General features: G+C 40.4%; 1 protein-coding gene across 6 annotated transcripts in view; it reads left to right on the top strand.

Moving 5' to 3' along the window:
• Positions 1 to 15573, top strand: part of CCDC178 (coiled-coil domain containing 178) — a 568079-nt gene that overhangs the window by 395330 nt on the left and 157176 nt on the right. The window contains exon 22 of one of the 6 annotated variants that reach the window (XR_012121113.1): positions 5426 to 6107. The exons of the other annotated variants lie outside the window; for them this stretch is intronic. The gene's annotated coding sequence lies outside the window, so the exon portion shown is untranslated. The remainder of the gene's footprint in view (positions 1 to 5425; positions 6108 to 15573) is intronic. 6 annotated transcript variants of the gene reach the window in all.

Here is a 15573-nt window from a genome sequence, read left to right as displayed (position 1 = left end):
GAGAGGGGAGCAGGCCCCTCTGTGGGGCCAGAGGGTACGGCACGGGCATGACCTTCTGGAAAGCACAGGGGCGCGGCTGCATCACACACACACATGCACCCCAGCCAAGTGCTGGGAAATAACACGATTAAGAGTGTTATAGGAATGGGTGCTGAAATGATAGACTGTTGACAACTTTATTGTGCAAATGGGATTTCTCCCAAACCTAACAGATTTGGGGGGAAAAAAAGAGACAGAGTGATAATAAATAGGAACTTGCATTCCCAAAAGAACACAAGAATGTGATGGTAGTTAAAGGAAGGAATTCTGTAGCCCACCTCCCCCCAGGCCTCCCGTCCTGGAGGCATGTGGGCTGAGCGAGCGTGGCCATTGGCGAAGCCCTCCCGGGCCTGAGGAGCCGCATCTGCGAGCTGGACGGCAAGCGGGCAGCATCCGTCCTGGGTTTCTGCGGACAGTCCGCGTGATGCCCTCGTGCAGCTGCGTCCCAGCAGCAGCCTGGCCTGGAGATGAAGGCCTGGGGCCTAAACAGAGCTTGCAGGAGTCGGGTTTACTCCAGCGACGCCTCACCGCATGCCAGGTTTCAAGGATACAGAAATAATTACCGGAAAGACCCGCGCCCACAAAGGTAAATACCACACCCACTTCAGACTTTACATCCTTGGTGCTTATGGCAGAAGACAGAAAAGTATCTCCATGAATTTACAGAAGAAGATAAGGCAGCCAAGAGCACTGAATCCAGGCAGACTGTGTGTGTGTGATGGAAACAGAAAGGTACTTCGAATGAGCAAACAGCAAATGCAGCAAGTTTTAAAAATCCAGATGGCCAATATGCATAGGAAAAATGTTTCTACCTCTCTAAAAATTGTATACATACAAATGAAAATGAGGTACAAGTTTTCAACTCTGTTCTTAAAAGAATAGTAAGGCTGATTATACACGGTGATGGTAAGGGGACTGCGTGGGAAAAGAGGCATTCATGAAGGACTAGAGCTCCATTTGTCCGTCTGTCTTGTCCGGTCACCCACAGTTGCTGCCTTCCTGTAAAACTGAGGAACTTGAGCTCCTAATGTATATGTCTTTTTCACCTTCTCATAGCCAGCTTGTGTATCTTCAGATCTTCCTTTCCACTGGACTACTCCTAACGTCGCACACACATACTGTCTCCAAAGCCCACTTCTGATTCCGCATCCCTGAGCAGTTCAACTTTTGTTAAATTTTGGGATGACTTACCTGCATTTCCAGTCTTCACCATGTCACCTCCCTTTCTCTCCTCATCAGTCGCCCCTGTGAGATCAGGTCCAAGCATCTGTCGGGCTGCATCTTGCCCAGTATTTGATTACTAGTACTGGATCACTGGTTAACCGCTCTCCTTGAAGAAGCATCTTTTGCCTTGCCCGTGACACCATAGTCCCCCATTTTCCTCCCCTGTCCTGGGCACTTGGACAGTGTCTCCTGTATGAGCACTTGCTACCTGCTCTTCCCCAGCTTCCAAATGTTGGGTTCTCCAGGGCTCAGCGGTAGGATCCATGCACTTTTTAACTCACATCCTCTCTTTAGAGGGATGAGTTGTATAAACATAATTTTGAACAAAGAGGCCAAAGACAGCACATACTATATGATTGTTTTTAACAGATACAAACAGGCCAAATTCATCTGTGCCCTTAGAAGAGAGGGTGGGATGCAGTATCTGGAAGAGGGTGTGAAGGGGGTTTGGCGAATGTCAGCAATGCTTTCCTTCCTGATACAGGGGATGGGCTCAGTTTGTGAGTGATTAATTGAGCCAAATATGCATGATGGGTATACTTTAATGTATATATATCATCCTGAAATTAGAACAACATCATCCAGTGACTCACCACCAGATTGAGAATAGAGCCTATGCCTCTTGCTGGCCCCAGACTGCATGATCCAAGCCCCTTATGACCCTGCCGGCCGCTCCCACCCTCCTCACTCTGCTCTAGCCACAGGCTGTTCTTTGCTCCTTGGCCACTAGACTCATTCTCAGCATGGCGTCCTGAAGTTTCAAACCCTTCCAGATGTACATTTCCCCCCAGGTTTCCTATACCTGGCTCCTTTTTAACATTCAACTGCAGCACTAAAAGTCCCTTCCTCAGAGCAGCCTCCCTGGAGCCCCTAATCTAACATTGTCCCATGTTGTGTCACCCTATTTTATTTTTTTCATGACACTTAACACTCTGATATTTTATTTTATGTTTATGTGTTTATGGTCTATTTCTGCCAACTGAATGTAAACTCAGTAAGAGCAAGGAACTTATCTTATTCACAGCCCTAACTCCAGCACCTAGAAAAGTGCCTGGCAAATATTTTTTCAATTATTAGATGATCGTTCCCGGTGGGGCATCTAGCATAATGTTTGTACATACCCACTGAGGCAGCATTTCTAATTCTGGGAATTTGTAAGAATATAATCTGAAACAGTCTGTGAAGATGCAGGTGCGATGATGCTGACAGAGCCGCTCATGGAGGGGGTTCGTCACATGCCGTGCTCCGGCCTGCCACAGTGCGCAATACCACTGGCATGCACCAGAGCATTAATCTTTAAAGGGTTGTCTTTTTCTGGCTCCTCATGCATCCTTTATCCCCCTCCCCACCTAAACCGCCCCCACCACTCCAAAAGGAATGACATAAGTAGCCATGGTACACATTTAATTGAGAAATTAAGCTATGATTCAACAGGTATTATTCCTATTTCGTACGAGCATATGTATTAGACTGTGGAAAGCTGTGCCCAGAAGTTACCAATCCTAAGGCTGGGGGTGTTTTCACCGGCTTTCCTATTTCTTTGCTTGCTTATTTTTATGATAAGCACTTACTACTTCATATTAAAAAGTATAAAGCTACTTTAATGTTACAGAATAAAAGCTAAAAACTAACAAGGGTTTTGAAATAAGAAGTGGGCACTCCAAAGTACATACCATGGGATATTTGAAAAATGCAGGACACCCAGAAAAAGGAATCTAGAAAATCCCCAAAGCAGGTATATCCCAATGTCCCACTGTAAATTCTTTTTATTATAATTCATTTGCTTTGCTTATTTAAAATAGATAAAACTCTCATTAAAGAACATGGGTTCATTCATTGCCATGAGGGTTTGTAATCTTCACAGTCTTATAGGAATCATTCTATCTGCACACAAGGGTGAGGTGGATCTTACCTGAAAATGTGAATCAATGTTGAAATAAAGAATAGGAAAAATATGGCATCCCTTAAAATATATATTTAGAAATTTAAAATGATTTTATTTTTCTATGGTGATGGCACACATACTCTTAAGAAATTAAGGAGCATTTTCACCTTCTTTCAATCAAGGATCCCTGGAATGAACAGATTTGATTGTGAATTCTGTCTCTGTTTAAGAATCTGGGAAAGTTACCTAGCCAGCTTTTTCCTCCAGTCCCCTTTCCTCCTTCACTGCACAGAGATACAGGGCAGGTCATGTGGGTGATTGCGTGACACAGCCTCCCAAGTGTCAGCTGGCTGAGAGCTGAATGACCCGCCGGCATGGGATTCCCGTATGGGCACTGTCTTCAGTTTCTTTTATCGCCAGGAGCACTTTTGAGGGCAGCATCTTCATATTTGCTTGAAATTATTTGTGTTTGCTTTCTTCTTGACTATGTTTTTAGAATATGGCTGTGTCCTCTCATTAAAAAAGAAATACATACAGAAGGCCAAACATTTGAAAAACAGAAAAATGACCAAACTTTATTTTGACATTAAAAAATACAGTTTTAGTGAATAAAGCTGGAAACAAATAGTTGATGGTGATTAAAACAAAGAAAATGAAAAAGGATTTCTTTTAAGACCTTGCACGCCTTACTTCTTTTAAGACTTTCCAGTGGAGCATTGGCAGTTTTCACAGCAGCAAAACAAATTTCTCCCAAGTGTCTGTTCCGTGCGTTACGTTATTCCATCCATTCTAGCTGGCACTTGATATGAGTAAGTTCACAGTAGCCTGGGGGGTAGATGAGCACATGGTACGTTCCCTGATGCAGTCACCGTACAGCAGCTGACAAGATGCCCAGACCAGTACCTAGGAGCTGAGTCAAAATATTATTGAAACCTCAGTTATAATATTCAAGCATATTGTGCATCCACTTACCCACAAATAATGTGGTTGAGGTCATATTTTCCCCTATTTGTCAATGAAAATGTGACAAAGAAACGATTCCAAGACCTCCTGAAAATAAGACAGATTGTCACCACCATTTTTTCTTGTCTCTGTGGCTTTATCATGAGCCGGATTAAAGGGGTCTGGCATCATCTGCTGCTCAGAAAACTATGTTGGTGTTTCCTAGAACCCAAATTTTTCCAGGAGATTAAAACTTGATTGGTTACTTCTGGTACCTACCCAGGTATCTAACCAAGTCAGATTCTTTACCTCTTTAAAGATACATAAATTATCCAAATTATTTTCATTTTGGGTGTAAGAGGCCCTTAAACTATTACAGAGATTCCTTCTTCCCAGTTTTCCTATAGGCAGCTGCTTTTCCTGCTCTGCCGGTCTTTGTGTGTAGAAAGCTCTTTTTGCTTTTCTACTAAAGCCTACACGGCCGACTCGTTCTCCTTGGTGCCCATCCTGCCAGCCGTGTTATTCCCGACCAACAGTTTGCACCTGCTTTTTCCTAAACGGTAGTGGAGAAGAAGCCAGTTAAGTCCAGCCTATTTACTGCTCACTATGGAAACCTCTTCATTCAATGAGCTACTGCAGTTAAATAAATAATGATGGGGCACATTACTATTCTTCCTTTCCCATCTTTCAGTATAGCTGTTATTTTCCAGTCCTATTCCCTAATTGATTTGAAGATGTATTCACTTACTATATGGTATGTGTGTTTCACTGCAGGGAGATCATTGTAATAGTTTAAGATAATGAGTTGAATATACAGTCACTAAACTGATACACTTACATATTTTCTTCATGTCCACATTCTAGTATTAAAAACACTGCAGTTTGATATTCTGTCTAGTTTGGGTTAAAAAAGAAATGGATAAGTCATATTAGAAATAATGTCATAGAACTAAAGTATAAGTTAAAATGGTAACCATGTTATTAAAATTGAAGTAAGCATAATAACAGCTGAAATTTTCCCATGTTTTAATGGACTGGAAGCCATGTTAAATAAATGGGTGATTTTCCTAAATATTAGGACTTAAAACTTTCCAGATATTACCAGAATATAAGGTTTTTCTTCAGCATATATAGCACAAGTGTGCAGAAATGCAGACATGTAACTAATAGGCCATTTTTATATCACCTGGTTATGGGCTTAATGAAGAAACTGCTGTTGCTTTTTGTTGGTTTTTGCTGTTTTTGGTGGCAGTACCATTAAATGTTCTGCATTTTTCCAGTTTGTGTAAAAAAGTGGAGTTAACCCATTTTGAGAGAAATACTTTCTTTTTATAGAACTCCCTACACATATGCATCACATGTTTCTCAAAGAGAAAAGCAGCGTTTTCCCTCAGCAGCAGATCCACAGTACCTGCCAACAACGAGAAGGTTCCAAAGCTCAGCAAGAATGTGCTGCTTCAGAAAACGGAAACTCTAGAAAAGAAAACACACAAACTTTGTGGGGTAGGTAGAGGACATCAGACCACACAGTCACTTTTTCAGCAGTGATGTTTGTGGAGACCAGCACCCTACTATGCAGTGGGAAGTTGAAGGCAGCCTGGAGCACCCCTGCCAATGTGGTTTCCTCAGAAGATATTATAAAATCACTACAGCAAGTATTTCTAATAGAGAATTATATGGAAATTCAATAATGGCTAAATTTATTAGATACAACAAACTTAAATTTCCATAAAAATGGCATTTATCCATCAGAAAGTTAGCTCCTATTATAAGTGATGCTATGACTATGTCCATAAATAATTTAATAAGTTACTTTAAGAAACTAAAGAAAGTTGAGACTTCTTACAACACATCCCAGACTTCACGGGGTAATAAATACTTGTACTGGGTCTTGAAGGTGGTAGACATTGGAGAAGAGAAAGACATGCATGAACTGAAACCAAAATATGGGAGAACATTGGGTCAGCTGGGAGCTGCAAGTAAACGTGAGGCAGAAGGAAGTGCGGACGGCATCTTGGTAAGTTGGATGGTGGGTGAGGCGAACCGAAGACCTGGGAGTTGAATAAAGCAAATCAGGAAGAATCCTACATACCCAGTCTGGTAGCTTTGGATTTTATCCTCAGACATTGGAAAGCCCTTGAACATTTTAAACCTGGCCTGGCCATGGCATGACCACAGTTATGTTGTAGAAAAGTCACCTTCAAGTAATATGAAGGTGGGCGTGCACGATGTGGGCTCAAGGCAGAAAGTCCAAGGTAGGAAGTAGTGACAAACCCTAGGATAAAGGCTGTGATGGACCAGTGACATGACGGCCACGAGAGGAAGTGAAGGACACAAACTGGGAAAATACTCAGGGGGCAACAGCAGAGGGACTCAGTGACTTGGAAATGAGACATAAGGCAGCAAACTGAGTCTGACACTCTTTCAGTGATCGCACAGCTTCTGCCCATATTTGGGGCATCGTGCCAGTCACCAGAGGCATAAACGTACCTTTGGTTTGGGTGACTGTGTCAAATCCAAGGCAAGATGCTTGAACAGCTCACATAGTTTCAGAGAGAAGACAGTCCATCCAGCTGCCATGTGTTGAGTTGAGAAATTGGCACTGTAGGGTTAGCACTATCAGTACATGTCAGAATACACATGAAATACTGGAGGGAGAGCTAGAAATCTGGGGGTGTTGAATTGCATTTCTAAAACTTTGCCTTTTAATTATTTTTATGAGATTTTGTAAATATCATGTATTTATGATAAATACTCACACTTACTTGGCAGGTCTTCCTCTAAGTGTTGTGCATGTGTTATCAATTTATCTTCAGAATTAGGCAATATATGAATTATTATCATACTGCTTATACAAAGGGGGGCAGGAAGACCAGAAAGGTGCACCCCGCCCAGAGCCATGGACCTGGTAAACCGCAGACCAGTACGTGGGCCCGCGGGCCCGGCTGGCCGCCACCTCAGTATCCGCGCTGGAGAAGGCGCCACTGCGTCTGCAGTGATGTTGTGCTTTTCTACTCCTGCCTCCAAAAAAATAAGTACTTGATTGAAATACATTTTCAGTACACACACATGAACAGAGTTATTTTATTTATCTCAGTTACATTCTTAAATAATTATATTTTAATATGCTATATTTGGTAAAAATCAGTTGAGTACCATTGGAAGTGAGGACTCTACTCACAATTTTATCGTCTCAGGATTTTAACTCTCTTCATTAAGTTCTGGACATCTATATTTAAGTATACTTAAAAGTCATTTTCCAAATTATTAAACTATAGTAAAACCTGAATATATTAGAATTTACAAGTAAAACATCAGTTCACCTCTGACAAAACTCTGAGCATTTTGCCAGTAGTAATGCCCTGCTGCAAGTATCAAACACTTAGCACACACATCCTTGGTGGACTATGTCTTGAAACTACTGACTTATTACCAAGAAATTATGATTTCCAAAATTTTTTTCCTGTGTGATCTCTATACGACTGGACCTCTCCCATTTTCCTTTTAAAGGGGCTATTTTAGCATCCTATGGAGAAATCAGGCAGCTTGAATTTCTATCTCTAGTGTTTCGGCTGCTGGTGGTGCACGCTGGACTGCAGAGCTCTCACTTCCCTGGCTGTGTCCCCTGGGGACTCTGAGTGGGAGCAGGTCATACGCCTCTTCATTCATCAGTAGGCATCCTGACGTTTTAGCCTACAGCTGCGAGGCAGGTATATGGAGTTGTTTACTGAAAGATAGTCAATCTTAGAAGAATATTTTATACACATAAAATGAGTGTTCAAGTCCTAGCTCACCTCGGCAGTTCCTTGTAGAGCCCGAAGGAGGAGGCACCCAGTCAGCATGAACACAGGTGGTTCCTGGAGATGATCTTCACGTTCCTGCCACGGTTCCCTCCCTCCAGCCTGCGCCCCGCCCTCCAGCTCCCCTACCGAGGCCCCTCAGCCAAGAACCCCTGCCCGTCAGCCACAGGGGAGAGCTCCTCCTTTCATGGAGGCCCGAGTGTGCGAGAAACCCTCCCGGCACCACCCCTGGGGGACAGCCCAGGTCCATAGGGAAGAGGGGCTGGGCCTGTGCGTCCTTCCTCCACCTTCTCGCTGACAGCAGATTACAGACCTGCTGCTCACCTTTTGAGATGATTTTTTAAAGTGAACATATTTTTCCAAAAGAGGATTTTGTCTTAGAAACACCATAGCAAAAACTAGAAATTTATTTCTCCAATTATCAAACCTTAATGAAGGGGTAATTCTTTTCAGCTCTGCTCAGAACCTCATTACTTCATGAAAAAACTCGTACTAGCTTTTTAATGGTGCTCTCCTATTTGTCAGAGAAATGACATGAATTCCCATTAATATCTTTGGATGCGACATCTCTCTTTGACAGACAAGTGATGAGGGCTTGGCTGGTTCCTCCTCCAGCATCTGATGTCATCTCCTTAACAGAGAGAAAGTTTATCCTCTTAAGATAAAACTTTGCAATAAACTTTATATTTTGCAACAGCTTTAGATTCACAGCAAAGATGACTTCCCATGAGCCCCACGACCCCACGTGTGCACAGCCTACCACACCATCAACATACCGCGGGGACACATCTGTCACGACTGATGAGCTTACAGGGCCACATCACCATCGCCTGGAGACCTCACTTACGTCAGGGCTCACTCTCATATCACACACTTTCTGTGGTTTTGACAAATGTATAATCATGGATGTAATGACGGTTTCATTATGATACGGAACGGTTCCATCGCCCTAAGATCCTCTGTGCTCTGCCTCTGCATTCCTTTCTCCCCTTTTCCTGTCTCCATGGTTTTGTCTTTCCCTATGTAGCCTTTCCAGATTGGCTTCCTTCACTTAGTAACATGCATTTAAGGTTATTCCATGTCTAGACCTTTTAAAAGACAATGACAGCATTTAAATATGCCTTATGTAGCCTATGACAAGTTACACTAAATGCCTAAAGAGAGAGATTGGCAGAAATATTTATTTTCTTTAAAAAAAAAAAAGGTAAATTCTGGTTACTGTTAATTGGAGATACTGCTTAAGAGGGTCTCAGGTGTCAGCTTGAAAAAGAGAATGAAGAGTAGGAAACCCGAATGCATAAAGCAGCTGTGTATATGTTCCCCTGGCTGGTCTTCTTAGGATAAGAGCATGAGGGCACGGCGCTGGGCGGTGACTGGAGATGGAGCTCGGGGCTGCGACGCCAGCCTCAGAAGAAGCAATCTCAAAGCAAGACAAAGAAACCTGTACTACCAGCTACTTTGCCACGTCCGGGCTCACCCTGCACATATGTACAAGGTGGAGTAGTATTCCTAACACATAATTAAGTACATTTGCCTTTTACTGATCTGAGTCTATCCTGCATCAGTGATGGCTCTCCCTTGACCCACTGAGTTTATGACTTTTTGTGCCTGACTCTCTCATTTTTTCCTTCCCTAAATTAGAATAAAATTAGATTTTCCAATTTCTAAATATTGGGAGTTTCTGGATCTATGCCAGAAAAACTCTCAAGATTCTTTTAACATCTTGCTTGTGGCTAATTCATTGCTTCTCCCTAAATCTGTTCTTATTCTATCCAATTTTGCCCCACCTTCCAGGCTTCTCTTCTTCCAGAGGAGGGGCTGTGGGATGCCAAGTTGTGCCTCTGCCACAGTGAGAAATATTTTTCACCAGTGCCACTTGATGACTATCTGGTTAATTACAAAGCCCAGTTCATAAGTTTGAAACCACATTTAATGACCGTCTCAGAGACAATCTGATAAAAAAGGTTAAATATTGGGGCAAGGGAAGTAGAATCAAAGATAGCTTGTAGTAATACTTAAAGGCTAAGAAAACCCTTGCTTGCATTTTGGATCATAGGGTCCTGAGAACATAAATTACTTCTTTCTTTAAATTTCTTAAATTTACTTTTAGTAGTATGATGCATCTTTCTATTTTATTTATTCCTTAATTTTTTAACATTTTTTTATTGAAGTATAGTTGATACACAATATTATATAGGTTTCAAGTGTACAGCAGTGATTTGACAGTTACTCACATTATTAAATCCTCACCCCAACTAGTGGCGTTACTATCTGTCAGCACAGGAAGATGTTACAGAACCACTGGCTATGTTCTCCAGCTGTACTTCCATTCCCATGACTAATTTATAATATGATCGGAAATGCTTTTAGTGGACGTCTTTCCTAGAGCACAGGTGGTAGCCCATCTATCTTTGCTTGGTGACTGTAAGTAAACAGATTATGTAGATAAAGGCAGGTCCCAGACAATGGTGTATGGCCACTCCAGTCCCATGTAGTGAGGGGCACGACACATGGGCCCAAGGGGGCCATTTCTTTCTTCAATTTTTATAACAAGCATCCTTGAGTTCTTGTGGTGAACCTATCTCTTTAGTAGGTGCTCATGAATTGGTGGTAGGAGGAATTCAAGATTATTAGAAGCCTGTGTACCTTCCCTTATCAAACTTTTGGCCTCATTATGTAGGCAGAACCTTCTCATGTTAATCACTAGAGAACATTCACAAAGAATAGAAAGTCAAAGATAAGACTGGATTTTTTTTCACATGAAAAATAATGGTTGTCATATTTGTATGATTTGAAGACATAGGTCATGGAAATATTCAGTGCAAAGTGGATTCAGCCCGGGATGCACCTGTCCATGGGGAGGCTGCATATTCACTGGGGTAGAGAATGTGAGTGACTGCGCAGAGCAGCAACAGGAGGCCTCAGGACTTTGCCTGCTGACCTATCTCTGCAAGAAACATTCTGCTATGATACTTCAAGTTTTAGAACATAAATAGTATGTTAAAATTCGTAGTTTACTTCAACATCATATTTCACAATAACATCTTAAAGATTTTATATATTAGTTATTTGGTATACCCATGGACAAGATAATTCTTCCAAAGAAACAAATACAATTTAAAACTAAAGGGTGTTATAAAACAGCCAAGGAAGTTAAACAAAATTAAATGGCATTTTAAATTATTATATAATTTGAAGTGCAAATACTTTTTGAAATATTAAGCATTATCTTATTTTTTTGGCACTGCTTTGATGGTATATATAGCTTGTTTCACTTACATATGTTTTTATCTCTCTTTCTGATTCTTTAATCGAGGGTAGAGACCCTCATAACTTATTTTTTGTCTCTGCTTACATCTTAAATATTGTCAGTAAATGCTGAGTGAATTGAAATCCCCTCAAATGTTATGTTTACTCTTGAAACCTTCATTTTGGAGTTATTTACCTTTCTTAAGGCATAAGAATGAGTATATTCTTAATTCATTTTTGTTTTCTCATAAAGAAGAATACACAGTTTTAATTATAAAATACTAACTGTATCAGTCTGTTACTTTATTCTGCTTCTTTCTCTTAGTATGAAGCCCTCAGCCATTTGAATCACTGTAATAAATGTGTCCCATACATGATATAATAAGTGCTTCTTTGGTACTATCTAGGTGACATTAGACTTTTCCACAGGTTGCATGGGCTGGGCTGGGGTGATGGAACCAGTCTGTGAGGAAAGCCATCCTGGTGTGTGGGCTATGTGAATGGATCATCTCACGGATTGAAGCCTGTGATTTTCAGGCTGATGTCCAGACACCAGATGGCTTTAAAATCCTCCCATCCAGAACACTGGCAGCCTGCTTTAGTCACATTGGTCTCGCTAATATTTGTAGAGTGTCTATGTGGTCCCCAGTGCTTACATGCACTCCTCCGTCAGGCAGACATTATTCCTTCTGAAGCCAGGTCACAGGGCTCCGGGGCTAGGCTGAAGCCACTGACTGGCCTTCGTCACTATCTGTCCAGCCCTGGACTGTGAAGTTCCTATATATGCATCTTCCAGGGAAGGACTTTTCCATAGCCTGTTGATAGAAATAAGGCAAACTGACCACTATCAGGAATTTCAAAATAAACTAGTGCCTCTAACTCCCCCAATATGTGTTAATGACAGGAAGTTCTAGCTGTGAAGAAATCAGAAGATCCTGCTTCCTAAAGATTGATGGAACAACTGATTTATGAGGGGCTAGCACAAAAACTCCCTTGTCATCTTCAAAACTACATAGGCTAACTTTGGCTGGTGAAAAAATGGTTTTATGGGAGCCACTAGTTTCAAAAATCCCAAAGATTCCTTAAACACTTCATGGGTGTTTTTATCCACTTCTGGGCTTTTGTTTCACCTTGATCACTCTAAACACGAATTTCCCGTTTGTGTGGTGGAATGGCTGGACTCCAAATGCTTCTCCTTTGAATACCACTCCATATAACATAGCAATAATAAAGCCTTTCTGCTTGTTTATCCGATTTTGTTGCAAACTTTCTTCAGTAAAAATCATTATCATATCACTTAAATTTGTAATCTTGTTACTCTCTTATATACTAGAGTTATGAATTTACGTAAGTTGACAAAGAAATGAAATTTTGCAGCATTTATCCGACATGCAAGCTGTTTATGATTTTAGGGATTACATTCATTTTGGCATTAAATTCATAGAATAAGCAAAATGTCAAACTTTGCTTACTAATTTTATACTTATCTGTTCCTTTAATATCCTGTCTTGGTTCTCTAGTTATAACATGGATGAACCTAAAGTTTGCTAGGAACATTTGCCATTAGCTTCTTCTAAAAAAAAATTAAATTTGAGGATAATCCTACCTCCAGAGCTTATTCTGTTCCTGGCCATCGGCTGTGACAGTGGAAGCCTCATCTGGAAGCACCAGAGCGTCCCATCTAAAAGCATAAAACATATTACATTTCATGAGAAAGCTAATTCAGATTGTTTAATTCTGGTAATATTGCCTCTGTCACCTTCAAAATCAAAATGTTCTTTCCTGTTATTATAAGGAAAACAACCAAATTGCTAAAAAACCCATTTGAATACACAGCTGCCTTATGTTGCATACTAATTTGATTAAAAACGCTCGCGCCTCACCAGCACTCTCACATAAAGCACATGGGTGAATCTAACAAAGACTATTTAAAAAATATATTGGGGGTAGTGTTGATGACTAAAGTCTGAAGCAGTGACCACTGGCTCCCTGGACTGAGCAAAAATTTTTTGGGGGGTTCTTGGGATGCAGGAAACAATCACTGAGATGCTTGTGTGCTCATTGCTTTGGGCAACAAGCCAACCTCATTGCAAATAACTGCATTAGTCAAGTGTATCCAAATTATTACAACACAGCGTCCATCCCAGTTATTGCTGTTGAAGCATTTTCTGAATCTTCATGTCACTAGAAAACATTTATTTGAAGGGTGAGTGTCACATAAGTTCAGGTCCACTCAGATTTATAGAAAAGTGGCAAGACGGCTTCTCCAAGCAGCTTTATTTCCCTTCCCTGGCTCTACAGGAAGGAGTCTTTCAAGGACTTACTGTCAGGGTATTACTAAGTGGGAAGACCCTCTAGCCCTCGCCAGGATATGATCCATCTGTACTTTTTCTTCCACTCCTTCATTTCTTTCTTGAGATGATTTTTGTCCAGTGTTAATATTTATCTATGTACTAACTGGCTTTAACTTTGTTTCTAGTAATGAACATGAGGGGTGACAGCCTCAGTAATCAGTTAGGGCCAAGCCCCTGGAGAGCACGCAACCAAACAGACTGAGATCTTAGAAACCTCCCTCCTTATCTTACAGGTGATTCATAAGCAAGGGTCACCTGCAGAGAAAGAAATTGCAGGTCTTTCTTGATGACCATTTGGTTGAATTCATACATCAAGGAGCACATTCTCCAAATCCCTCATTCACTACTCTCTCACAATAAGAGATATTATTTCAGCCCCATAATCCACAAGGTTGCTATGTAGATGCCATAAATGTTCAGCTGACATAACCGTGCTGATTGCTCAGGCCTCCAAGTTGACCCTGCTCTGCATAATGTTTGTGCTTGGTTCGGGTCTGGGTTTGTATTTTTTAGTGGCCTGCCCTACTTCCCTACTCATTCCCTTTATATTATCTAGAAACCCATTTCACTACCACATATATATAGTCCAGGCTGCAGGGTGCCACAGTTGCTTCTTAGAATCTTGGATTAGTAATTACAGTATCTGAGTTGTGAAGATAATGATGTCCGCCATTTATCTTTCCAGACTATTCAGAGGACTAGGGAAAAGTGTTTGCATGCTATTTCAAACTCAACAAAATTTCTATAGAAAATGTAATGCGTTTTGCCACTGGACCTCCAAAATTGAACATACCTTGGAAAATATAAGACAGTTATGGGAAAATAAGCCCAGCTATGTTTCTCTGAAAAATTATAATGAATAAAATAGTTATATCTCCATCATGCTTTTTTCCTTAAAAACTATTTGATATGAGGCATGAACTAAATAAATGCAAATTATAACCTTAGTTTTATTCTTATAATACATTTAAAAAGTTCTCCAGGAAAGTAATTCTGCCGAGAGTGAACAGAACCAGGAGTGCTCAGATTCCCCTCTTACTGTCCTTCAGTGAAGACAGAGAGCCTCACCTGCTTGTCAAGTTGAAAGCAGCAAGCTTTTCTCTCCATGGTGCTTACCAAGCACTCACATCGCCAAGCAATCTGAGACTTCTGGAGTCTTTTTGGGTAGATGCCCAAACAATTCCAAGACTGTGAAGTAAAATATAATGCAACTATAAAATAAAATGTAAAAACAGCCAATTTAAACTGTAAACCCTAAGTTTACAAATGCCATTGAAATTACTTTGTAAAGTGATATGAGTTTATATGTAACAACATAAAAGTGTGATAGTAATTAGATTAAGTTATATGGGTATATAATTACAAACTAGGTTTGAATTATATTAAATCAAATGCATATGCGTTTACATATGTGTTTGCTGCCTATGTGTATTTCACAGAAAATGCAAACAATGTTAAATAGCTTAGCTTGAGTTATAGGATATTGGTGATTATTTTATTTATATCTTTGTAATTTCTCATATTTCCTCAATATTATTTCACAACTTTGTATGATTTCATAAGTTAAAAATCATTGAGTGTTAATTTAAAAAATATCTTATGAGGTTATGAAATTAATACACTATCTTTGAAGCAGGTGATTTATTCAATGATAAACCTTGCATTTAATTACTCCTCAACTTTTTTTGTTCTGTTCTGTAAGAAATTACTATTAATTGGGGGTAAGAAATGCTTACTCAAATAATCATTTTCTTGCCAGTGTATTAGAACCAGTGTCATTAAAATTTTGAGTTTACTCTCTGAAAATCACATTGTGGTGATTTACTTTATCTGGATGCATTCTTCTGTAGTGTAGAGGTGGACAGGAGTCCCTTCCTAAGTGAAGTTTAGGAATTCTTGCAGTATTTTGACAATGCCTGTAAGTGTTGGAGTTTTACTAAAGGCCATAGGAAGTCTAGCAAAACATCTTAGAAATTGTAACCTATTTTTAGGCCTCATTCTCTTTCCTACCTATTTTCCACTCTTTTCTCTTGACAAAAGTGAAGCTATGTTTAAATCTTTATTTCATCTAAGATATAAA

This window comes from Manis javanica, chromosome 9 (assembly GCF_040802235.1).
Source record: "Manis javanica isolate MJ-LG chromosome 9, MJ_LKY, whole genome shotgun sequence".
Taxonomy (NCBI): Eukaryota; Metazoa; Chordata; class Mammalia; order Pholidota; family Manidae; genus Manis; species Manis javanica.
This window is presented reverse-complemented; position numbering and strand designations above follow the sequence as displayed.